Source organism: Bidens hawaiensis, unplaced genomic scaffold (genome assembly GCF_021521415.1).
Source record: "Bidens hawaiensis isolate Kalapana, Puna unplaced genomic scaffold, B.hawaiensis_p1.1 tig00017259_1, whole genome shotgun sequence".
In the NCBI taxonomy this organism is placed as follows: domain Eukaryota; kingdom Viridiplantae; phylum Streptophyta; class Magnoliopsida; order Asterales; family Asteraceae; genus Bidens; species Bidens hawaiensis.
This window is the reverse complement of record NW_027492617.1, coordinates 219,427-245,807: the sequence shown is the minus strand read 5'-3', so window position 1 is coordinate 245,807 and position 26,381 is coordinate 219,427. Positions and strand designations below refer to the sequence as shown.

At 36.0% G+C, this 26,381-nt stretch overlaps 1 pseudogene across 1 annotated transcript; it reads right to left on the bottom strand.

Moving 5' to 3' along the window:
- Positions 1–972: 972 nt before the first annotated feature.
- Positions 973–26,359, bottom strand: LOC143553522 (long chain acyl-CoA synthetase 9, chloroplastic-like; annotated as a pseudogene). Its single transcript, XR_013138843.1, has 13 exons — positions 26,213–26,359; positions 5,240–5,701; positions 5,066–5,146; positions 4,595–4,864; positions 4,370–4,501; positions 4,104–4,277; positions 3,768–3,997; positions 3,550–3,667; positions 2,665–2,783; positions 2,017–2,032; positions 1,692–1,826; positions 1,416–1,622; positions 973–1,335 (listed from the first exon to the last, which is right to left on the bottom strand). The product of XR_013138843.1 is annotated as a long chain acyl-CoA synthetase 9, chloroplastic-like (transcript).
- Between the last annotated feature and the right edge of the window lie 22 nt (positions 26,360–26,381).

The window sequence follows — 26,381 nt, the reverse complement described above, 5'->3', positions numbered from 1 at the left end:
ATGTGACCAAGTTACTATTGTGGAGCTGAAATGATGCATGTGATCATATAGTTGAAATTTCAATGTGATTTGGTAATGGAGCAATTAGATTGTTGTAGTGATCCTAATCATCTAAATTGTGTATAATTAAGGTATCCTAAGAAATAATAAGGTACCATCTGTGAATTGAATAAAAATGTGATTAAAAGTGAGAAATTCATGCAAGGCGTGTATCCATACGCTCATGAAAGTATACATACGTCAGGTAAATGATGCGTTTTCTCAAAACCTTTTTTACTATACACTAACATACTATCAATACATACGTGGGTATCTTTTGGTCTACATTAAGATATCTCATGATGGTATAATATCACTTAAACTAAAACTAATATGTTGCTAATCACATACTTTCACATAAGATGCAATAAACTTATCATTGAGTGATTCAAGTCTCTGAAATGGACACATGAAGAAAACCGGTTATTTTAATCATATGTTGGCCTAAAACACTTTCAGTAAAATAACACACCTTTGGATCGTGCTTAAATTTTTGTAAGGTCTATGAACTTTATAAACATTTCAAGTTGAGGTCACATCCTAATTTTCCATAAACTACTATATAGTTAGTAATTCCTCTAGTTGATTAGATTAACAAATTAATGTCCTATGTATATGGCATTATGTGGCCTCCATGTTAGTCAAAGCCTATCTTGTAATCACTTTATCCATTCAAATTAACATATATAAAGCACAAAACTCCAAAAAAAAACATATAATAATCTACAGGTCAAAATAGAAAGATTAAAAAAGAACATGAAAAGGTGACTAGGCAAACTCAGATTTAGTGAAAAAAAAAACAAAAAAAAACAAAAAACCCTACCCTCAATTTGTTCATGGTCAAAACACACAAAATCATACCCGAATCAAAAGTGTAAACCACAAATGAGATCAGAGTATCAAACTAAGTACGTTATCAAAACAAAAGAAATGTGAAAGTAGATTGGTGGTAGTTTATGAGATTTGACCAAATATTTCTACTTCATAATTAATATGAAAAACAAAACTGATCACAGAAATAACAAAAATAGTGAAATCAATATATGGAAGAAAAACCAAATCTAGTACATAACTGATAAACAAACTATTTAGATAATTATATGGTATATGCCTGAATCCACCTACCAATCAAGATTGATAAAACTTTGCCAGCTCATCCAAGAAAGTCTTTCTGATAATATCCCTTTTAAGCTTCAGTGCAGCAGTCACCAGCCCAGATTCAGGAGTCCATGCTTCCGGAAGCAGCTTAATCTTTGCAGGAATCTCAAACTTCTCCAATCGACCCGTTTTTGCAGCCTGCAAATAATATATTTTGGTTGAATCAAATGTAACATCAACTGTAACTTTATGTTCATAATAATAATGTAAAGTGTTACCTTCACAAGTGAACTGTAAACTTCCTTCACGGTTTCAGTCATTTCACACAAACTTGCAAAATCATCAACCGCGATACCTTTCTGCAAAGCCCAAGATTCTAATGCGGATTGTGAAGCCACCACAAGGGCCACGCAGTAACTATGGAATGAGTTGGCATACACCATTATGTTATCAACATATGGGCTAACACTCAGAACCGCCTCCACCTGTGGAAATAATGTACTCGTTTAAGGAAAACCAAGCAAAGGAAATAAACGTGTAAAAAGAATATGTACCTTTCCTAGAGAAACATATTCTCCGCGTTGAAGTTTAACAATATCCTTCTTACGGTCAATTATCTCAAGGCAACCGTCTTTATGGAACTGCCCGATATCACCAGTGTAGAACCACCTCAAGCCTCTCTCATCAACCTTTATGCACCAACAAATTTGAAAGGTCAAACAGTCTAAAGATGAAACGAGTCGTTTTTAGTACGGGCCAAATTAAGTTGATCTGCAAAATACTTTTTTAGGTTTTTTGTGTTCTTAGTTCTTACATAATTAGTGCATTGATTACTGTTACAAAAATATTATCACTGTAATAATCTAGAATTTTCGAAACTTTATAAGATTCTTACCTACACGACCCAAAACAAGACACGAACACGGCATGAAAATTATCAGGTTCTGGGTTGGCACATCTAACTCGTTTAAAAAACAGGTCGGGTTTGGCCGTTTAGGTTTAACTGTTTAATTAAACGGGTAGTGTTTAGTTTGACCTGTTTAGTTAAACAATTCGACCCACTAACCAGTTTAAACCATATTTTAGCAGCCCATCAACTCGATTAACACGTTTGCAACTTGAGTATCACCTGTCAACCCGTTTGAGACATTTAGATAAATGAGTTAAACAGATCGTGTTCACGTTTACACAATTTTAGGTGTGTTCGGGTCAGTGTGGATTAGGTTGACATATTTTTGACATGAACAAAAATATGGGGGTTGTGTTTAGGTTGAACAAGTCAACCCACTAACCTGACACAATTAAGACCCCTAAAATTCTCCCTTAATAAAAAGCTTTAGAGATTGTACACGCTGATAATAGATTGTGGGCAACACATAATCCAAATCGATCCATTCATAAGTAAAACCACTGGAAGTTGCAAAATTCCCATTTTTTTTAGTTAAAGGGGAATAACCCCGGCAAAGTTCCCATCTTGTACTAATATAAAGTATTTAGCATTGGAAGAAAGAATATTACCTTGTATACTTTGTTTTCTCATCATTTTTGAAGTATCTAAGAGTAACATTGGGCCCACCGATCACCATTTCTCCACGAGGCATAGGTGAATCACTGGTTAAGTAACCACCTTCAGGCCAATTTATTAACTGCAGAAAAGATTAAATGCAACAAAATTGAATGAAAAATACAGGGTGAGATATTCTTTTACAATAATAAATTCTTCATGCAGCTAATTAAGTGAACATTTCAATAAATCAAAACCTTAGAAGTCTAAAAGCAAATGTAGAAACAAATATAATGGACAAGTCTAAAAGCATAAAGTACAACCACCGACATATGTGTTTCAGAAGGATACCTTAATATAGGAGCAAGGAAGGGGTGCACCAACACGACCAACAGACGTATCATCATACTCAGAAAACGTCCCACCAGCACACGTCTCAGTAAGACCATAACCTCGACCAATTGGAGCACTGAGTAATCATTCACATAAAAAACATGGTAATAGTGTTATAACATCATAAACTATAAATACACATTATAAATAATCAATTAGAATTGGTTAACACTAACCCTAAACAAATGTTGATAAATCTTTGAGTATCAGCAGACAACGGAGCCCCACCAGACAAAATAAAGCGGATACGACCCCCCAAAATGGCCCGAACCTTTCTAAATACTAAATAATCCCATAAAAGCTTTTCCAAACCCCAAGCCCCAAACCAACTTCCATTAATTGCAGACAGCCGGCGGTTATAAGCTAAGTTAAATAAATTCTTCATGCAGCTAATTAAGTGAACATTTCAATAAATCAAAACCTTAGAAGTCTAAAAGCAAATGTAGAAACAAATATAATGGACAAGTCTAAAAGCATAAAGTACAACCACCGACATATGTGTTTCAGAAGGATACCTTAATATAGGAGCAAGGAAGGGGTGCACCAACACGACCAACAGACGTATCATCATACTCAGAAAACGTCCCACCAGCACACGTCTCAGTAAGACCATAACCTCGACCAATTGGAGCACTGAGTAATCATTCACATAAAAAACATGGTAATAGTGTTATAACATCATAAACTATAAATACACATTATAAATAATCAATTAGAATTGGTTAACACTAACCCTAAACAAATGTTGATAAATCTTTGAGTATCAGCAGACAACGGAGCCCCACCAGACAAAATAAAGCGGATACGACCCCCCAAAATGGCCCGAACCTTTCTAAATACTAAATAATCCCATAAAAGCTTTTCCAAACCCCAAGCCCCAAACCAACTTCCATTAATTGCAGACAGCCGGCGGTTATAAGCTAAGTTAAATAATGTTTTTGATAGTCCACCTGCTGAATCTACCTGACCAGTTTCAGCCAAAATTTAAACATTTATTGAAGTTTTTCTTTTAACAGAAAGGAAGTTGTAATATAAGAACATAAGATATACACGTGGAATTTGAACAAACCTTTTTCCTTACACCATCTCTGACACGATCAAGAATAGCTGGAACAGCTGCCATTAATGTTGGTCGTAAAACAGACGCATCTCCCTTTGTGCCCCTTTTAATTTTGCTTGATGTATCTGTAAGAGTTAAAGGAGAACCGTAACCTATCGAACTACCTACGGCCGCAATTAAATTCTGTAACATGAAAATTAAAATGCACACAAACATCAGTATATACATTAATTATTTTATAATATTTTTAATTTTTTTTTACAGATTTGGTATACCTCAGCTGCAAGTTCAAGAATATGTGCCAGTGGTAAGTAAGCTAAATAGACATCATTGGCTCCAAGGCCAGGCACAATGGTCATGACAGCAGAAACTGTAGCTAAAACATTGCTGTGTGTCATCATTACACCCTGCATGAAGCGAAACATTTAGTATTAAAATGTTCTGTAATTAAACTACTACAATGACAAACAAAGTATTAGCTATCATAATATTTTACTAACCTTAGGCAAGCCGGTACTCCCACTTGTATACATAACCACTGCCACATCAGCCGGGAGCGGTAGAACTGCTTCAACGGGGTTCTCTCTACCAATTTTTTCTACTTCAGAAAATGAAAAGACTTTCCAACTGCTGCCTCCATCAGTAACTAAAGGACTTGACGATATTTCATCGTCCATGCATATTACACGTTGTACTGTGTCGATTTGTCCACTTATATCTATAAGCTTCTTCAGTTCTTTGTTTCCACAAATTACAGTAGTAACCTCTGTCTGTAAAACATATTAAAATGTAATCACATGGCAATTAGAGACATCACTTCCGAAAAACAAGCTTAGAACTATTAAAAAAAATAACCAATCACTCAATAAATTGGTTATACTTAAGATCATTGTAGCATACACGTGTGCTTCCAATTTTGTATACTAATTATGCCATTTGTCCAATAATAATAACAATAATAAAAGAAATACCTCATTTAATGAGTGGCAAATGGCTTCTTCTCCTAAAGATGCATACATGTTCACAACGGTAACATTGCGTCTAAAACAAGCCTGATCAATAATATAAGATTAATGGTTACAGTTCACAACTTATGAAATACTACTATTATCATAACAGCAGAGTGTATATAATATTATAATCACCTGCAATGCAATAAACCATTCTTCCCGTGTATCCGCAAAGATCGCAACACGCTCACCACTTCGATGTCCCGCTTGCACCAAACCAGACGCAAAATTACACACGACTTGAAACACCTGACCATACGTCATCCACTCATACTCACCTAAATGCAGCTTCTCAAACGACCTCCCGTCTTGATTCACTTCAGTCTCCCTAGATATTACCTCTCGCGTTCCAAGCAGATTCTTGTCAGCATGCTTCTTGCACGCCTGCTCGAAGAGATCCGCTAGTGTTTCAATCCCGGCCCACGCAGTTTCAACCGGTGACGTAAACCGGTAGTTTCAGATTGCATAACCGGGTTCCCTGCTGACGTCAGCGGGCACGCCTCGTTTTTTACCTTTGTTAGTGTTGCGAAGGGCGAGTGTGAGTAACAGAGGAGCCAATACTCCAACGACATATGCACTGATGTCCGAATTACTCTTCTAACCCTAGAAAATAAATAAATTGTTGAAATACACAATGTAGGTTGAGTAATAAGACTGATAAACAAACAGAAGAGCAAATTATTTAGGTATCTATGATCCAGATGATGAAATCTATATGACTTATTATTGTAGAGAGAGATGATATGGATGTAGTATAAAATTGGGGGTTTTGTATATAGTTAATTAATTACCTGGAGCGTTGGGGTTGAAGAAGCAGCTGGCAGATGGAGATAATAAGATAATGGCGAATTTAAGGATGGCTGATGAAATGTGAGAGGCGTGAGTTAAGTGACGGAGAATCCCAAGAAGAAGTAGTTTCAGACGCTGCTGGATGGTACTACTGGCGCCAGGGTTCAGGAGGAGGAAGCCTTGAGATTCTTTTTTTTATTCTTTTCATATTATTATTATTGCTTGTTTGTTTTATTTCCTGTAGAGGCAGGTCTTCACCAGGGTGTTTATTGACCTAGAAAAGGCCTACGACAGTGTGCCACGACAGGTGTTCTGAGAGTGCTTGGAGGGTAGAAGAGTGCCCAGGAAATACATAGAGATAATTATGGATATGTATACCAGGAGTGAAACAAGTGTCCGTGCGCCAGTGGGGGATACTGATTTCTTTCCTGTAGAGGTAGGTCTTCACCAGGGGTCAGCGTTGAGCCCGTTTCTTTTTGCAGTAGTCTTGGATGAGTTGTCAAAGTCGATTCAGGGGACTCTCCCGTGGTGCATGATGTTCGCAGACGATATTGTGTTACTTGCTGAGAAAAAACAAGATCTAAACATGAGGCTTGAGGAGTGGCGAACAACCTTAGAGACAAAAGGTTTAAAGATTAGCCGATCTAAGACAGAGTACCTCCACTGTGATTTTGGTGGGATAAACGACAATGAAGACGCACAGATCACAATTGAAGGGCAGGTGGTCCCGCAGGTAACGAAGTTCAAGTATTTAGGATCATTTGTACAGAGCGATGGGGAATTAGACAGTGATGTCACCCACCGAGTTCAGGTAGGATGGTGTAGATGGAAAGCAGCCACAGGTATATTGTGCGACAAGAGTTTCCCGACTAAACTAAAGGGAAAATTCTATAGGGTGGCAGTTAGACCTGCAATGCTATATGGAACAGAGTGTTGGGCCATCAAGAAGGCACAAGTGCGGAAGATGGAGGTAGCAGAAATGAGAATGCTACGTTGGATGTGTGGGCACACAAGGCTAGACCGAATAAGAAACGTTGTGTTTCGCGAGAGATTAGGGGTGGCGAACATAGCAGACAAGATAAGAGAGTGGAGATTGAGATGGTTTGGACATGTAAAGAGAAGACAGACGACGAACCCTTTTAGATCCGTAGAAAACATTACTATAGAGGGGATGAGGGGTAGATGACGACCGAAATTGACTTGGGATGAGAGGATTAAGCATGATTTGATAGACCTAAACCTCTCCGAGGACATGGTTGAGGATAGGAATTCGTGGAGAAGTAGAATTAAAGTTAAGGATTTTTAGAGAGAATTTAATACCTTAGGGCTTAGACTTAACTTATTTAGGTCGCATACCATAATGGTATTTCCCTTACATATATTATTATTATTATTATAATTATTATTAGCTTTTATATAGCTGTTAAACTGTGATCTTATTATTAATATTATTATAATTAGTAGTAGTTTGTATATAACTGTTAAACTTTGATTTCCTTTATTTTGCTTCATACACATGTACTTAGAGCCGAGGGTCTCTCTGGAAGCCACCTCTTCATTCCTTTGGATGGAGGTACGATGTGCCTACATCCCACCCTCCCCAGACCCTACTTATAACTTTGCTGTCGGTGGGATTTTACTGGGCATGATTGATTGACTTGTTTGTTTTATTTCTATTCTCTGTTCACATTAATCTCCCACTTGTGGCATAGGCTCGACTTTGATCTCCATTGATGTTTGGATATTGATAATTAAGGATTTGACCGAGTTTTTACGAGGTTGTTAGTTCAGATCCCGAGCTCACTCGGGTTATTGTCAAACTGTGTGTTACGTCATAGAGTTTTGCTCATGTGGCGGCACAACGACTGTTAAGAGGCAGTCGGCGATATGGTTTCCCAGAGAATGCCCAAGTCAAACTCTGAAGTCAGCGTGGGCTCGGTTAAAACAACATAGTATGTCCAGAGTGAGGCAACGGTGTGCTTCAAATTAGAGAGTGTGATGGCCTAAACACACAAAAGAAAGTCGACGTTTTAAAAAAAATACATAATTAATTGATTGCGAAAATTTATCTTGCAGATCTTTATGGCATTTGTTCGCATGTTTGTGAAATAAACTTTTTGAGTGAACGGTGTTGTTATACAAACATCACCCCAAAAACATACATGATATGTCTGTCACATGATATCAAATCAAGTTTGCACACTAGAGTTTGTCACATTTCGTAGGTGTATAACAAGGTGAGAAATGATATACGAGTTGTATGACTTTGTGAATTAACACATCAGTTGTTTACTTATCAACCATAATATCATATGGGTGATATGATTTGTAGATAAAAAGATTTTTAAAAACCATAATGTTTGTAAAATAAAGTGGGAGTGTGGATATAACTAATTATACCATTACATAAATCGCATTATCTGTCATGGTTTAGAGAAATGTTTCTAGACGGATAATAAAGTTATTAAAATAAATAGTTTGAACATTGAGAATTGTTAATTATAAACTTAAAACACAGCCTAAAATGTTGAGAAGTCTAAGTAGACCGATTGGCGTTTGGGAAGGAAACAAGAACAAAAAAACGCAAAACAAAATTTAGGTGTGTACAAAGTTTAACAAGGTGGACACAATCGCCATGTGTCCAATCATATCACCTTGAATCCTATTTGGCTATGCCCACTTTAATAATATTCTTTTCTTGATTGTTTTTAGAAGGTATAGCTAAAATCTTTAACAAAAAAACGTAAAATTTCTATATAGTTGGGTAAAATAAAGTTTCATTAACTATTTTATAACGTAGCATCAAATGCCATATGTACGATGTGATTAGATGTAGAAGACTTGTCGCGAGAAAAGAAAAAACACTTTTAAAGAATGATCGAAGGTCGTTAAACATCTTTAACAGTGTCGCAAGATGTACTCGGCACACCTAACCATCTACCTCAATCAGAAAACTCAAATTATACATATCTTGCATAGTAATATCTCCCTTTGTTAGTTGTATATTAGTGTTTAAATTCTTATTATTTGCTAATGATTGATAATCAAATTACACACATGAATTGAAAAGAAAACAGGCTAAAATTGAATGTTGCTTGAAGATTGTTGAAATAAAAGTGTACTTGGGTCTTGCATCTGCAAGACTATTTGGGCATGTCTTGCTCTATGCAAACCCTTAAATAATCTTAACATGTAACACGAGTCATGTATGGCGGGATGAACATGGATTATCTGTGGCTCGATCCTTAGGATAATGTGCTCCATTTCATACCATATAAATTACATGATGTAATTATCTCAATTAAATTGATGTTTCAAATATGATCATGGACAAGAGCTCTTGGCACTCGTATATATAATGCGAAGGGTGTGTGGTTTTCAATATGATTTTCAATCCTCTTCAGTATTGTGACTTTTTCATTAGTTTAAGTGTTTGACGTAACTTCATATATGCAAACTTGTGTTAAGTGATCATTGCAATGGATAGAACTAAAAATGGTAGTTGGATATATCAGGCTAATCAATATTGGCTAGTTATGAAAATGATAACTCTATATTGTAAGTTGTGACTAAATATGAAATATGTTTAAAAGTAGTTGTGAAACTAGTAATACTAACAAAACTCACTAGTTCTCCAACTCACATAATCGGGTGCTTCACAGGTCACACTAAACTTGAGATTATGATACATCATGCTTAACGCATGATTTGTGGTGGTTATGAATACAAAAGAACTTCCTGCTAGTTCTCGAATAGTTAAAATAACCAATTTTGAGGAAGTGACATGATAAAACTCACCATAATTTGTGGAGATCATATATAGGTGAATTGAGGCCTTAGTGTATGAAATAACAATAAAATACTGTATTTATTGTGTTAACAATAATAAATTAAACTAGTCAACGAAAACCATAATGAAAACCACATGTCCAACGACTAATGTATGAAATGTTATTAACGAAATAAATGAACTTGACTAGCTTGATGAAATCGACTAGCACAAACTGACTTTAATATTTATATTGATATATAAATTTAGATTTTCAAAAAGACACTAAAACATATATCACCAACAGGTCGTCCAACAATTACTGTATAAAACACTATTAATGAAATAAATGACCTTGGCTAGTTGGGTGAAAGCGACTAGCATAAAATAACTTGCGAGTTGATAGATATATAACTAAGGGTCCTTGTGCATTTAACACGATAAAAAGTCGAATCAGACTTGATCAAACTGTTAACCTACTGAACAGGGCCGGCCCAATAGTGGAGGCAACCCAAGCAAGGGATGTAGGCCACCTGCTTTCTAAGCCCCAAATTTTTTAAGAAGTCATATTAGGGTTGTTCACGAGCCGAGCAAAGGCTCGATCGTTGCTTGAATCGTTTACAACCGAACCGAACGGTTGAAATTTGAACCAAGTGAAAACCGAAACGAGTCAAAATCGAATCGAGCATTTTTCGATCGAACATCGAGCGATTTCGAGCATTATTTATTTCTTTTTCACTTTAAAATTTTCAATAACAAACAAGTTCAAAGGTAGTAAATTATATACTCCCTCTGTCCCAAAACAAGTGTCACGGTTAAAAAAAAAAATTTTAAGAAACTTTTAATGATTGCATTTTTTGATTAACAAATGACTATAATGCCCTTTACATATATAAAAAGACAAAATTTAAAAAGTTTCAATGATTGTATTTTGTAAGGATAAACTTGAAAATTAGTTAATAAATTTTAAAAGTTGACATTTGCAATTGGACAAACTAAAATGGATATGTAGACACTTACAAAGGGACAAAGGGAGTATTTTATAAATAAATTAGAAGTATTTTGACAAACGTGTAATAGATTGTAAATTTTTATTAAAAGTAAGTTTGAAGCAAGATAAAATGATCACGTAAGCAAGCTTATAGTATTCTAAAAACTTGAAGGGAACAAATAAAACTATAAAATTTACAGAATAGAAAAAATTTAAAAGGGTTAAAAAATTATAAATTTATAGTTATGTGTTATACCTATATATTTATATATTTGTTCATATATAATTATATATATAATTATATATAAAAATATTCGAGTCGAACCGAACCGAGCAGACCTTTGCTCGTTGCTTGGCTCGTTTGCAAACCGAATCAAGCATAGCGGCTCGTTTACAGTCGAGCGAAAAAACGAGCGAGCATTAATAGAGCAATTTTCAAACGAGTTCGAGCCACAAACGATTTGAACAGGCCTAGTGATATATAATGGGACTTTGGAAATTCAACTTTAGGCTATGAATTACTAATAAGCATATTTGTGCCATGCATATGAAAATAATAAGTTATTCATCAAAAATTGCATGTATATGCTTTTATTTATTTATTTTTGGATGTGACCATTAAAGAATAAGTATAGATTCAAATTATATTTCAAATATTGGAATATAGGCATTCACATTTAAGATTCTAACATTCTCATTTAACCTCCTATTTTATATGAATGGTGTTTTTATAATTTAGAGATTGATTTAGAGTATTGTGAGTGAATGTATATATATTTTAAAAAATGCAGTGATTTTTTTGTATATATGAAAAACTACTATTCATCCCTTATAAATTTTTAATATATTTTGAAAGTGATTGTGAGTGAATGATAGATAAATGGTAATGATAAAGGTATAAAAATATTATTTAATTGAAAATGAGAGAGAAAATGTAGCATGTTTTAGTTGTAATTTTGTATTTAGAGATATATAATATATTAATATGATGAGAATTCTCTAATCGGTTCTAATTTAGAAGTTTGTTTTCACCTTTATTGTAAACTAGTTTGAGCTCCTAGGGTTTATTTAAGTTTTAATTTTTAATTATTTTGTTGTTTTATTTTGTAATGATTTGTTTTATTTTTTAACGTAGTTTGTTTTATTTAGTACACATATATTAGTTAGTTACGTTCATTATATATCTTTTATGTTTGTGCTATTTCAATTGAGATGTGTGATTTTTTTGTTTTTTTTCGGGTTTGGATCGGTTTTTCGGTGTCTTGCACACCCATCGTGAAATCAAGTGTTAAATAAATGGAATGTCATAATATAGATAGTACCTTTGTTAACCTTTTTTTATAACATGAGACACATTTTAATTCCCCTATTATTTTAAAACGTACATAAATTTTTTATACGATATTAAAAAAACAAACAATATCATAAAAGTAACGAGCGTTTTTTATCTTTTATATGAGTATCATATTAATATATAAAAAAAAAGATTTTTGGGGTTTTTTACAGATTGTGTTTTACCTATACTTATGTTTTACAAAATAGTGTTTTTCATTGTGTTTTTTTTTTCACATGTTTTTTCACAGTGCTTTCCATTGTGCTTTTTAGGGAGACTATTTTCAGGCCAAAATTCCAACAACTTTTCCGTCAGAAATTTCTGGCAAATTTTAGGCAAGGTGGTGGCAGTGGGTGACAATTCTGGTGGCGGTGGGCGGTGGTGGTTGGAGGAGATGATTGAAGATGTAAGTGGGTGTTTGATATTAAAGTATTTGACCAAAATGCTCTCATTTCTAGAATTTATAGAAAAAGCAAACTTAGGCTAAGGGTAATAGGACTTGATCCCATCCTAAGTGATCCAATACAAATCCGACACGTAGGTGCTGAGGTGGCACATGAATAAGACCCAGATGGTGCAGTAGTCCAGGTGATCCGGGGCTTGATTGAATTTTTTTGGTTAAACACATGTCACACCCCGACTTAGGGCCTAGGCGTGTGACCACAAGTTGGTACCTGTTTTGTAAATATATCAAAGTTGCGTTTGTTTTTAGCGGAAGACTTTGGTTATAATAAAATATTAATTTATTTGAAAGCTTTCTCAGATAATAAATACCCGAGTGCTTGATTTATAAATCATGTTTAAATCTTGTTTATAATCTTTAAAAATTGGGCCATCTCTACCTTGCGAGCGTCTATCTTCATGAATGACTATGTTCCTTGCTACATGTGCTAATATGTTTCCCTGAAATGTGGGGAAAAATACGTCAGCGATATGCTGGTGAACACGTATGACTCAATAAAACATTTTGAATGACGATTACAATACAAATGTAGTTTTCTTGACAACCTCAGCGGAAGCATTTCTACTTCCGGTATGTGTACCACTTCCCTACACACACAACGGTATTCCCCGAGCCAAACGGCCCGAAACTGAGAACTGGTCGTGACCGTTTAAGCTCGCGGCTTGATTGATTGATTGAGCTTTAACAGTTATGTTTGGATCCAGACACATGCGTATTCGGTCTGAGTTGATATTATTCTCTACTTTATATTATAATGTTTTGGAGATTTCATTATCTCATGTAAACATTGATTGACTCGTTAAGACAAACACTCGTTCGTCTCATTGAGTATAAATATGTTTTGACTGATTAAAAAGGTTAACGTATTCACGTTATAAAAGATTTGAACGTATTCACCTGTGATTGACTGTTCTGAATGATATGGTGATCTCGTTTGAAACCTTGACTGTGAATGATTGATTGATTGATTGATGATTGACCTATTATAAAATAGGTTTATATAAATATTCGGATCGTCATCTGATCCGGCTACAGACCCTTAGTCCGGTTTTGATAGCTTTAAACCTTGATTGATCATTTGTTTGAATAAAATATTGAGACATATAGTCTTTATATTTATTTACCAAATCATATGCTGAGTTTCTTCTTCATGAAGAAACATCTGTAATCTGTTTCTTCTTCAAGAAGAAACATTTATTGACTGCTAATATTGAATGTAAAATCTTATGTTTCTTAATCATAAAGAAACAATATTTTTACTATATTCCTTGTGTATGAAATGCTATGTTTCTTAATCGTTAAGAAACTATATCTCGACTATATCCTTATGAATGAAAAACAGGTGTTTCTCAATTGTAAAGAAACATTACTAAAATCCTTGTATGTTTAAAGCTTATGTAAACATATTTATGATCAAGGTTTTGGGCTACCCCTGACTGTGGTCTAAGCCATATAATATAATAATAAAATAATGACTTAGGCAGAACCCCTACCTCACACGGCTATTCGGAATTTTGCTAACTAAGATTGATTGAGCAGCACTTCCACTCTCTATCGCATTCTAGGCTTAAACTGTCAGAACCTCAGAGCTTGGCACGCACTACGATGCTTGGCACGCAAAACGAGGTTTTTAAGTAAATAAGAATTGAACTAAAGGTTCAATCGAGGATTGAGATATAAGACTAAAGGTCTTAAGCCGGATCGTATATCTGACTAATAAATAGTTATACTCGTAACTATAGGTTCGAGATAAATAAAGGGAAAGACCCTTGGACGGTGAGTGAAGCCGATCCTAAAGAGATAAGGTGAATACACCCCCAAACTTTTAAACTTGTTTTCAAATAAGTCAAACTTGTTATATGAAATTGTTTACAAGGAACTATGTGTTCCTAAAACCGTTATAACTATGGGTATGAACCCAGCCCTCAGGCTGTGGTATACATATTTCTGGATCCTTACATAGGTGGTACTTTGCGATGTATGGGCATGATCGCACCACCCTTGGTCGTAGGACGCTCTCCTGCAGGGAGTACGACCGTTGTGTATATTTACGGGTACTTAACTAAGTCAAATGCTGCGGTGTTTGTGAGGTGGCCTAGTGTAGTGGCTCTAGTTTATAATGTGTTAATTGACTTTGTTATTCCTAAGCCACGTTGGGCCGAGGCAGACGTAGTCTCGAGGGGTAATAAAGTAAAAGAAGTTATTCTGCGTCGGCATGTTCACCAGCATTCATTGCTGATGTATTTTCTTATATTTTGCAGGTGAACAAGTTTAGCACTTTGAGTGACGAAGTGCTTATATATCCGATGGCTCGGATTTTATTTTGTAAAACTTAATATATGGTGGTTTTGTAACATAAACAAGTAATCTTTTGTTAACTCAAAACGGGTATTCTATAATCCCGCCTTTTATGTAAATATTATATTTCGATCCTTAAAATTTATAAGTCTTCCGCAAACTAAACGTAACTCTGATTTATTTACAATTACGATACCAACTTATGGGTCACGCTCCTAGGCCTTAGATGGGGGTGTGACAGGTTGGTATCAGAGCCATCGATCTTAGCGAATTGGGTATCATAAAACAATACCCAAGCTTCGATCCAAGTATAGGAAATAATTGATTATGTGTTTTAGGGATAAGATAGGCTGGTAACCTTTCTTTCTCGCTCTACATTCTAAACCACCCATAATATTAGGTGTCGTTCAAAGCTCATATCGAAGAATTTATACTCAAGGCAAAAGAGGCCGGAATTGCCGAACCTTACCCGAAGACAACATGAGTTGGGATGACCACTTACCCCTAATGTAAGATTCTCGAAGGCAAAGGAGAACTATTCAAACGTTGGAAGATATGCTCCTTGCTTGTGTGATCGACTTAGGTGGAAGTTGGGATGACCACTTACCCCTAATGTAAGATTCTCGTATAACAATAGTTATCACGCAATTATTCAAACCGCACCATTCGAGGCATTATATAGTCGAAAGTGTAGGACGCCCATGTGTTGGTCTGAAACCGGAGATAATCAATTGTCTGGACCCGAGATTGTCCAAGAAACAACCGACAAAATTCTTCAAATTCGAGAACGACTTAAGACGGCGCGTGATCGCCAAAAGAGCTACGCCGATGTTCGTCGTAAGCCATTAGAATTTAATGTCGGTGACAAGGTTCTGTTGAAAGTCTCGCCTTGGAAAGGCGTTGTTCGCTTCGGTAAGAAAGGAAAGTTAAGTCCTTGATTCGTTGGACCTTTTGTGGTACTTGAACGAGTTGGCAATGTTGCATACCGATTGCGACTGCATGAGGAATTGCAAGGAATACATGATGTGTTCCATATTTCGAATCTGCGTAAATGTTTGACTGATGAATCTCTAGCTATGCCATTGAAAGACGTAGAAATAAAAGAAAACTTAAAATTCGTAAACGTCCAATTAAAATTGAAGATTCGAAAACAAAGAAATTAAAAAGAAAGACTTTGAAAATTGTGAAAGTTAAATGGGACTCGCGTAGAGGGCCCGAATATACTTGGGAACTCGAATCAGAAATGAAAAGAAAATACCCACACTTGTTCGAGTAAAACAATCTCGAGGACGAGATTTGTTTCAAGGTGGGGAGGATGTAACAACATGAAAATTTCGAGTTCAAAGTATCAACTTTCCAAAGTCTAGGGACTAAAATTTGCCAAATTCTAAACTTGAGGGTTAAAAACGAAAAATCTGATTTCTTGTCATATCGCGCTACGCGATGGACAAAAGAATAAGCCATCGCGTACCGCGATGGGGCTTCTGACAAATTGTGACAAGTGTGCCACGTGGCACACGGTGGCACCATGTGCTGCCACGTGACTGCCGCCACGTGGAGCGGCGACTGCCACGTGTCAACACGTGGCAGGCCTATATGTGTGACTCGACAGACCTATATCGCGGTACGCGATAGGTCTGTCCAGTGACCCATCGCGTACCGTGATGGGGTCCAAAATATTGCCTATAAATAGCGGCCATGGGATCTCACTCCAGGCATCCCAAACACAGCTCACACATCTCTCTAACATCTCTCTAGAATACCTCGAAATTCGTGCCTCGTTTCCTCGATAAGCGTGTCTCGAATCTCTCGTTTGTGTACCAACGTTTCCTTTAGAAGTTGTGCCACCCTCCACCCACATATACGAAGAAGGTGTTGTTGAAATGGCAATGAATCTCGATAAACGTGTCGACGAGTACGGAAGTTTGGCGTAATCGTTTGACGATCTAGAAGTAAAGCGGCGTCGGAGTGCTGCTCAAGTCCCTAGGATTTCGGTACGCCATTAAGGTTAGGCGTAATATCGAATTCAATATAGTTTAATATTGTATTCAAGGCTTTGGCCTTAAGTCGAGGTTATACTCGATACCTCGATAAAAGAAAAGAAAAGAAAACATAACAAAAAAATGAATGAAAGATTGAATGTTGAATATGTGATAACATATATATGTGTGTAAGTATATATGTATATATTCTTTGTTATGAAAATATTATTTAATGAATAAAGAGTATTCTTAAATAATAAAAGAAAAGATTACGTTTCTTAGAGAAGAAGAAACGTCGGGTTTTCATATAAACTAAAGTTTTATAATTTACTTTTAAACAAGAGGTTTTTAAGTAAATAAGTATTGAACTAAAGGTTCAATCGAGGATTGAGATATAAGACTAAAGGTCTTAAGCCGGATCGTGTATCCGACTAACAAATATTTATACTCGTAACTATAGGTTCGAGATAAAGAAAGGGAAAGACCCTTGGACGGTGAGTGAAGCCGATCCTAAAGAGATAAGGTGAATACGCCCCCAAACTTTTAAACTTGTTTTCAAATAAGTTAAACTTGTTATATGAAATTGTTTACAAGGAACTATGTGTTCCTAAAACCGTTATAACTATGGGTATGAACCCAGCCCTCAGGCTGTGGTATACATATTTCTGGATCCTTACATAGGTGGTACTTTGCGATGTATGGGCATGATCGCACCACCCTTGGTCGTAGGACGCTCTCCTGTAGGGAGTACGACCGTTGTGTATATTTACGGGTACTTAACTAAGTCAAATGCTGCGGTGTTTGTGAGGTGGCCTAGTGTAGAGGCTCTAGTTTATAATGTGTTATTTGACTTTGTTATTCCTAAGCCACGTTGGGCCGAGGCAGACGTAGTCTCGAAGGGTAATAAAGTAAAAGAAGTTATTCTGCGTCGGCGTGTTCACCAGCATTCGTTGCTGATGTATTTTCTTATATTTTGCAGGTGAACAAGTTTAGCACTTTGAGTGACGAAGTGCTTATATATCCGATGGCTCAGATTTTATTTTGTAAAACTTAATATATGGTGGTTTTGTAACATAAACAAGTAATCTTTTGTTAACTCAAAACGGGTATTCTATAATCCCGCCTTTTATGTAAATATTATATTTCGATCCTTAAAATTTATAAGTCTTCCGCAAACTAAACGTAACTCTGATTTATTTACAATTACGATACCAACTTATGGGTCACGCTCCTAGGCCTTAGATGGGGGTGTGACAGGTTGGTATCAGAGCTATCGATCTTAGCGAATTGTGTATCATAAAACAATACCCAAGCTTCGATTCAAGTATAGGAAATAATTGATTATGTGTTTTAGGGATAAGATAGGCTGGTAACCTTTCTTTCCCACTCTACATTCTAAACCACCCATAATATTAGATGTCGTTCAAAGCTCATATCGAAGAATTTGTACGCAAGGCAAAAGAGGCCGGAATTGCCGAACCTTACCCGAAGACAACATGAGTGATGGATATTATGAGGCGTACTTCAACCAAGATGTGGAACACGACTTGACCAAACCAGTATACTACCTCGGAAGTCGACACTACCCAATAGATGTTCCCGATAGTCCACCAAATCAGGGAATTGAGCCACCAAGACACTCAAGCTACCATCCACCAATCCTACCGATGTATCAAACTTCTGAAATACCGACTTACCAACCCTCGGAGATACCACAATACTATCCAACCAGATACCTACCAAACTCTCAACCATCCTCCGAATGGATGAAAAATCTCTCAGAACAACAAGAGTGGCATGCCGGAAGTTCCACCTTCAAAGAAGTTAGTTCCCAACCAAACAACGGTGAAGGACCGTCCTGTAGACCCAAGATGAAGGTAATGATGCCTTCTGAGATTTTCCAGATGATCCCAATAAACAATGAGACCACACAACCCATGGAAGAAGATGAACCAAAAGAGGAGGATGAACCGGAAGAGGAAGAGGAACCGGAAGAGGAGGAAGATCCCGAAGAAGAAGAAGACCCCGAGGAAGAACTAGAAGAAGAGCATCCTGATAACCTTCATAAAATGGCAAGCCCAATGGAAGGATCACTCACTTCCCAAAACGCAAGCTATGGTTCTGTGGATCCGTATGTCCAGCACCTTGAGAAACTAAGGAATCAAGCTTCGTCAAGCTTCCCACAATTCCGAGGAGAAATTCCATCAATTCAAGAACAAGCCGACGAGATCCGAGAGCAAAATCAAGTTGCCAAGACCTACCTCTACCTTTCATCCGACATGGACTATGTTCCGTATCCAGAGCCGAGGAATCATTATGAGATGGTGACTCTGGGTTACCGTGACCCACCTCCGCAGTATGGATACCCCAATATAGTCCCTCAATCGTATGAAGAACATCTGGATCGTGCATTGCATGAAACCGACGATTAGAGGAAGAAGGTAGACGAGGAAGAGAAGAAAAAGAAGAAAGTTGGGGAAACACTCCTTCGAAAGTGCAACAAAATATCGAAGGTTGTGTAGAAGTTTTTGAAGAACTGAAGATGCTGGAATATAATGAGAAGCTATGTGCGTAAAATAGTCTTGTATGATATGTGTATGAATAAAAGAACGTTTGAAACGTTCTCTTGTAATGATAGGACAAATTATATATATATCGTTGAAACGATATATATATATGTGTGTGTGTGTGTAATATATAATATACATATCCGTTTGTGATATGTATATATGAAATAAAACGTGTGTTTAATATAAGTAATGTTGTTAAAATTTCAGACCAAATTAAAAAGAAAAAGAAAGAAAATGTCTGAACAAAGTAAAAACAATGAAAACGCTCGAAAAGAAAAAGAAATGAGAGATAAGGGGAAAGGCCCTGAGAACAAGCGAGAGGAAGAAATTCCTGAGAAATACATGAATATAATCCAAAAGATGATTAAAGATGCGGTTAGGGAAGAATCCGCGTTTAGATCTCAATCTCGACAATCTAGACATTCCCGAACTGTTAACCCTTCTATTCATCCATCGAAATCCATTAAATCTCGTCCTAAACCATTTGATGAAGAGAGCGATCATGGGTCTAATGTCGATGAAGGTGTTAGGCAAAAGTTTAAGGGGTTGAAAGTTAGTGGGTGTACGTTCAAAGATTTTAAGTACTATGGACCGAAAAAGTTCCATGGTGACAAGGGAGCCATCACAACCGTGAGGTGGCTGGAGGAGATGGAAACTCTTGTTATCACAAGCAAGTGTTCCGAGGAAGAGAAAATCCAGTACTCTGCCCTAATGTTCAAGGGTGAAGCGCACGAGTGGTGGAATGCGTTATTGATGACTAAGGGAAGAGATGTGATGTACGGCCTGGCGTGGGAAGAGTTTAAGGCCATGGTGATGGGGAAGTTTTGTCCAGTGCACGAGACTGATCAAATCCAAACTAAGTTCCTTAACCATAAGGTCGTAGGGACAAACCTTCGAGAATACAATACCAAATTCCTTGAGTACTGTCGCCTTGTTCCCCAACTGGTTAACCCTGAGTCCAGCAAAGTCACTCGATACATATAGGGATTGCCACGAGATGTTGGTGAGTCCAGCAAAGTCACGCACAACACCATTTTCCCGAATCCTTCACGAAGCATCCATTTTCTTCATTTACCTGAAAAGTATGTTAAAATAATTTTGTCAACACGAATATTGGTGAGTTTCTCAATTAAAAACCAAGATGTAACAGTTCTCAACTTTACTCCCATTTATACATCATTCTTTTCAATGATAAATTTCATTATTCACCATTCTTTTCAATGGGAATTTAATTTCCACTTTTCCAAACATAGCTATATATTTCTTAAACAAAACGTGTTAGTTGTAAACGAGCAAAGAGTGCAACACATGTATGACTATCATTATAATAAACTCGAAACATACCAAAATCAAAATATTTCCACCTTTTCAACCAGAGCGACTAGAAGAGTGGGGGGTGTCGCCCCGATAGATCAACCAATATTTTTAGGCCCTTTTCATAGGTTAACGGTTTTTCTTTTTATAATGACTCATCTCATTTAACAAAATTTGTAAAATATATAGCCCTTTTCTTTACATACTTTCCTCCTAAAAACATTTATAAATCATTAAAACATTTAAAAGTGAGGATTTACGAGAAAACTCACCTTTGCCTCAGCTCAAATAACATTTATGTGTGATAATATGGCAATCAACGTCAAGATCTTATTAATAGTCATCCAAATGATAACCAGATTCCTATGTTTAATACCAAGTATATTAACACATAAACATAGATACAAATGGAATCCTATCATAACTTAATTTATTTATCCTCATGTGTCTTATTTATTATAATTTTAATAACTAAATTACAAACTTTTATTGTTTAGGAAAAATCGTAACTGAATCGAATGTTTTAAAATATCTTATAAATATATTGGAACACCATAGTTTCAAATAATCGTTGTAAAACTAATATATGCTTTTGAAACTACACTTGGACGTCGTTTAATAAAAGTATATATAGTTATTTTAAAATATAATATTCTTTTATTAATAGACGAGTGTTTGAATTCTGACAAATATATTATATACCATTTTCTTAACAAAACATAATATAATCGTTATTATTATTTATAGCGAAACGTGTTATATTAATATTCTTAATATAAAAACTTTGTTTTCATATTTTATATAAAAATTTACATTTTCTAAAAGTATATATTTATTTTTAATATTAATTGTGGTCACTATCCGGATAAACTATTTCAGTCCAAATATCGTGTTTATAAATATATACAAACGCACGGAATCGTCCAAGTCTCAGTTGTACCATTTTTATCACTCGATATTATCTAGCGGTTCTCTAAATAATTATTAACATTTTGTCCAAGTTATTTTCGATAACAATATTTATATTAATTTCTTGTTATCTATGTTTTTCAACACTTAAAGATATAAACGATATACCTTCTCGCGTACGGTTCGAGTCTAGAAATCTGCTCAAAACCCGCATTCAATGCGATCCGGATATATCAACGCGTTCGTTTTTGCGTCACGAACATTTCTCCGTCTCGGATCGTCCGTACGACACCTCAAAACCTACATGCAACTCGTTTTAAGAAACTATTTTCGTTCTATAATCTGACCAGTAACTTACTAATCTTATAACTCACAATATAAACATCTGATCATAGATCCCTTCGGTGGAATCAAATATCTATATGTTATAAAGGTTCACCGAAAATTTCAGCTCGATCCGATGGCCATATCTCCGGGAATCTGTATTTCTTTAGAGCTGTGTTTTGAAAATCCGCCCAGCGAGCTGAATAATAAAACGGGTTTAGAAACCCAGCCTAAGCAACTCCAATCCTCATCTCCATCGTTCAAAATGATTATCTATGGGTTATGAAACCTCTGTAAAAATATCAAGATGATCGAACCGTTAGATCTTCGGTTATATACCGATCTTTGTGGACATGCAAGAATAATACAATCTGTCCAGATTTTAAAACTTGTTTTTAACAAACTTAAGCTCAAAATTAGGATGATCAGAGCTTACCATTGCGTTCGGGAGGTCGAAAAATGGTTCCGGGTAAAATACGGAATTCTGTCGCCATCGGACCACCACGCCGGACCACCACCGGCCACCGCCAAACCGCCACGCACCACCGCCGGACCTCCCCGCTCCACCACCGGAATTCTTTGCCTTCTCTCTACTCTCTCTCTCTAGATTTCAGAAAATAGTGACGTTGTATTTTCCAAATTCATTTCATCAAAATAATTATTCTGTTCTCGACTTAAATTTGTCTCGTTAACTTATTATATTCGCTAATAAGTTATTATCAATCGTTTACCGGTGTCGTTATGTGTTACTCCGAACTTAATAAACATAGCATAGTTGATTTTCCCAAAAACAACTCATCCAAAATTATGGTGTCTATTTGGTTTATTTTATGCATATAATAAACCTCAATTACGGAGATAATATCAACTTTTACAAGCTCATCGGTACATGGGCTTTAACGACCGTGTTCGAAAATACTAATTTGCATTTTACCGCTTCATTATAACTCAGAATTGAGCCACGTTTTCGCCTGTGTTCTTGGTTTTCGATCCTATAAAATATTCAAATGGATTCACCCATGGACACCTTCTTGAATGTCAGGTTAAATTTTCACACGTTTAACCGAATACGTTCGTTTCTCCGTTATTTATCACCGGAATTTCTTTATTCCGTCTCACTTCTCACATGTTTTACAATATATATATTCCCTTCATTATTAGCTTAAAATACTATATTTAACTTATGGGTCTTAGTCTTCACTTAATCCAGCCTAAACATGTCCTAATCTCGTTTATGGAATATAATAATACTTTTTATTCTTCCGGGTATCACATGTGCCGGACGTACTAGTTCTCGTACGTTTTGCCCCTTTGCCAAAGTCCTCCACACATTGTTGCATCCATTTCGAGCACTTCTTTAACAACTGTCACACCCCAACCAAAAGCTGTGGAACATGTCGGGGTGCAAAGATTGCCCAAGAACATAAGACACTATTAAAGTGACAATATTTAATCAACTCATTTAAATTCATAAAATCATAAAGAGTCGCATAACTTGTTTATACATTAACCAAATTTAACCATAGCAAATAATATATTGTTCGTTTTACTAATATCCTAATAGTCTTGATAACGTTTTTCTTCAAGTCCTCGAGTCAACCTAAAGTCAAACCTGTAATATTGCATAAAATAGAATTTGTCAACACAAAGGCTGGTGAGCAATTTCATAGTTTTGAACAATAAGTATATAATAGGAAATTCCACAACTTGTATACAAAACAATAAATGATAACAACAATTTATATAACGAAATCGTTAATAAGAATATATTAACGACACCTTTCTATAAGGGGATGCCAAATAGACTCGGATTTATATGAAATCGTTAATAAGAATACATTAACGACACCTTTCTGTAAGGGGATGCCAAATATACTCGGATTTATGAATCAACCAACCAAAAGCGGTAAACGCATTAGCAATTAAGCATGCACACATATAACACCAAATCGAGCATTTATTTATGTAAGGTATACAATAAAGTTTGTGGTGTAAGACTCAAGTATAAAACATTTAGTTTGAATAGGTATGCAATATCACCCCCAAAACGAAAGATGAAAAACGGGAAATGAAAGTACTCACGTTCAAGTAATAAACTTGATCAGTAAAATGACGAGTAACCGGAATGATGAGGTTTAACGAGCAAATCCTAGATGAAATAAAGTCTTGTATTAGAAAGGTTGTTTAGGAAGTCTTTAAATAAAATAAATGATAAGAAATGCAAACAATTTAAAGTTTAAGGTTTAAAAATGTAAATGTTTAAGAAATTATAATAATGTTCATTTAAAAATATAAGTTTGCTCGAAACCGGGTTAATGTATCTAGCCCTTAATTTTACTCAACATATGTTAAGTAATAAGGTGGGTAAAAATGCAAGAATGCAAGTCCCTTTATAATATAGATACTAAAAGGGGTTTTAACGAGTGTTCGGGTTGTTGGTTCGGGTCTTGATAATTGGTCAAACCCAAAGCCAACTTTCCAAAATAATGAATGTAATGAGATAACTCAATAAAATTTAAGAAGACTTAACCAAGTATGTGGTTATATCGTTTTAGAACTAACAACGTCCGCTAAGCGGGCATTCGGTTTTGACGGTCTAAACTTTGTTATAAGATCAAGTTGGATTCAACATTCCAAGTACTTTGAGAAAATAATTAAAATCAGTTTATAAATGATTTTTAAAGAAATATACAAGTCTTGGTAGCTAGAAACACACCTGTGTGTCTTAAGCGAGTGAACTCGGTTTTAGTTTGGTTAGGCTCGGTTTCCAACTCGGAATAAGATCAAGAATGGTTACCACAAGCCCAAACATCAAAGAACTTGTATAATAATTTATGAATGATGTTACTTAAGTTTTACAACCCAAAAAGTTAACAATAAAGTCTTTAAACAAAAATTCGGTTTTCGGTTCGGATCTTGTTTCGGGGTAAGACCGAGGTTAAATTCTACAAACCCATTACCATGGAACTCATAAAAATGATTTTAGAAACTTAAATATAACATAAAGCGTGTTTATACAATTATTTAACAAAACTAGTAAACAAAGTTCGGTTTACGGTTTAAAGCTATTTACAGTTGACCGAGGCTAGTCTCTACAAACCCATAACCATTGAAATCAATAATAATGATGTAAAAACTAAAATGAGTAGAATTTAAGCATGGTTAGTAAGCATTAACAAGTTATATAATTATATATATATATATCAAGGACAATATGAGTCCTCAATCCTCCATGAAACCTTACCTTACGAGGCCCGACACTCCACCGACCGAGACCGGAGAAGTGACCACCAAAGGTAAAAAAGAGTGTATATTATATATATGCTGTATAACAAGCTTCAAGTATTAATAGGAGTTAACGAGTTGATTAAAATGAAAGACTATGGTCAGTTTGACTTTGGAAAGTCAAACTGCCAAGAACATGAAGAACAACCTTTAATCTTAAGAATTTAGGAGAGAAAATAGAGTATGAGCAGGTTTAAAATGAAGAAGAGGGTCTGGTATATATAGGGTAAGCTTGGAAAGGTCTTGCATGAGGTCTAATGTGTAAAAATTCAGATTGGATAATAGAGTGTAAAACATTAACAACAACAACATGAAGCTGCTGACCTGATGCTCTTTGCGTCACGCGACCAACCCCCTGCCCTGGCAGCGCGGCGCGGCGTGGTTCGGGGTGGGGTGGGTTGGTCCAGCTCGTCATGTGTGGTTCGTTTTGCGTCCTGGAAGTTCGTTTTCGATGTAATTTGAGCGTTTTAAAGACGTTTTCAAATCCGTAAACGGGGTTTTCAAATTGAACAAGCGGGAATGATCTAATAACATAAAAAATCCAATATTTTATATATTTGAAATGTTCGGGTTACAAACGGGTCGGGTTTACATACTAAAACAAATACAAAGTGACCCGAAATTGACGAATGTCACAACAACTCCCACAAGTAGCCCTCGTCAAACGTCTTCACCATCTCGTACTTCCTAAACACCTCTTGTTTCCATTAATCACAAGTGAATTGGTAAGCTGAGAGATCATCGGTCCCAATCGGCCGCGATTAGCATTTCGGTTATGTAGGTTGGTAAACAATCCTACAAATTTAAGAATATCGATCCACCGACCCGATATCATATTTTCGGTAAGATCCGTACTCCCCACTTGCTTATGAAAACATTCCCGAACCCTGCCCCAAAAAACTCGACGTCTTTGAAAGTCAGGTACAAAATAAATACAAAACATGTAATAACTGCATACAAAAACTAAAAAGATATATTAAAAATAAAATTCGAAAAATAAGTTACCTGTGTTCCGATCTTGGGGTATTTCAATCCAAGCATTTGCCAACGCGAGTTTCTCTTCTTTAGATCACAGAGTAACCTTCCGCTTACTCACAACCGATGCCGATGAACCACCCGCTTCTCCGGTTTTCTTCCCCTTACATTTGTGGGATCGTATTGCGGGTTTAGCCGGCACTGGTTCTGGCTTCAGTTGTGGCTCCGGGACCGAATATTCGGGTTGTGACATCTCGGAATTGTAAAAAGTCGCG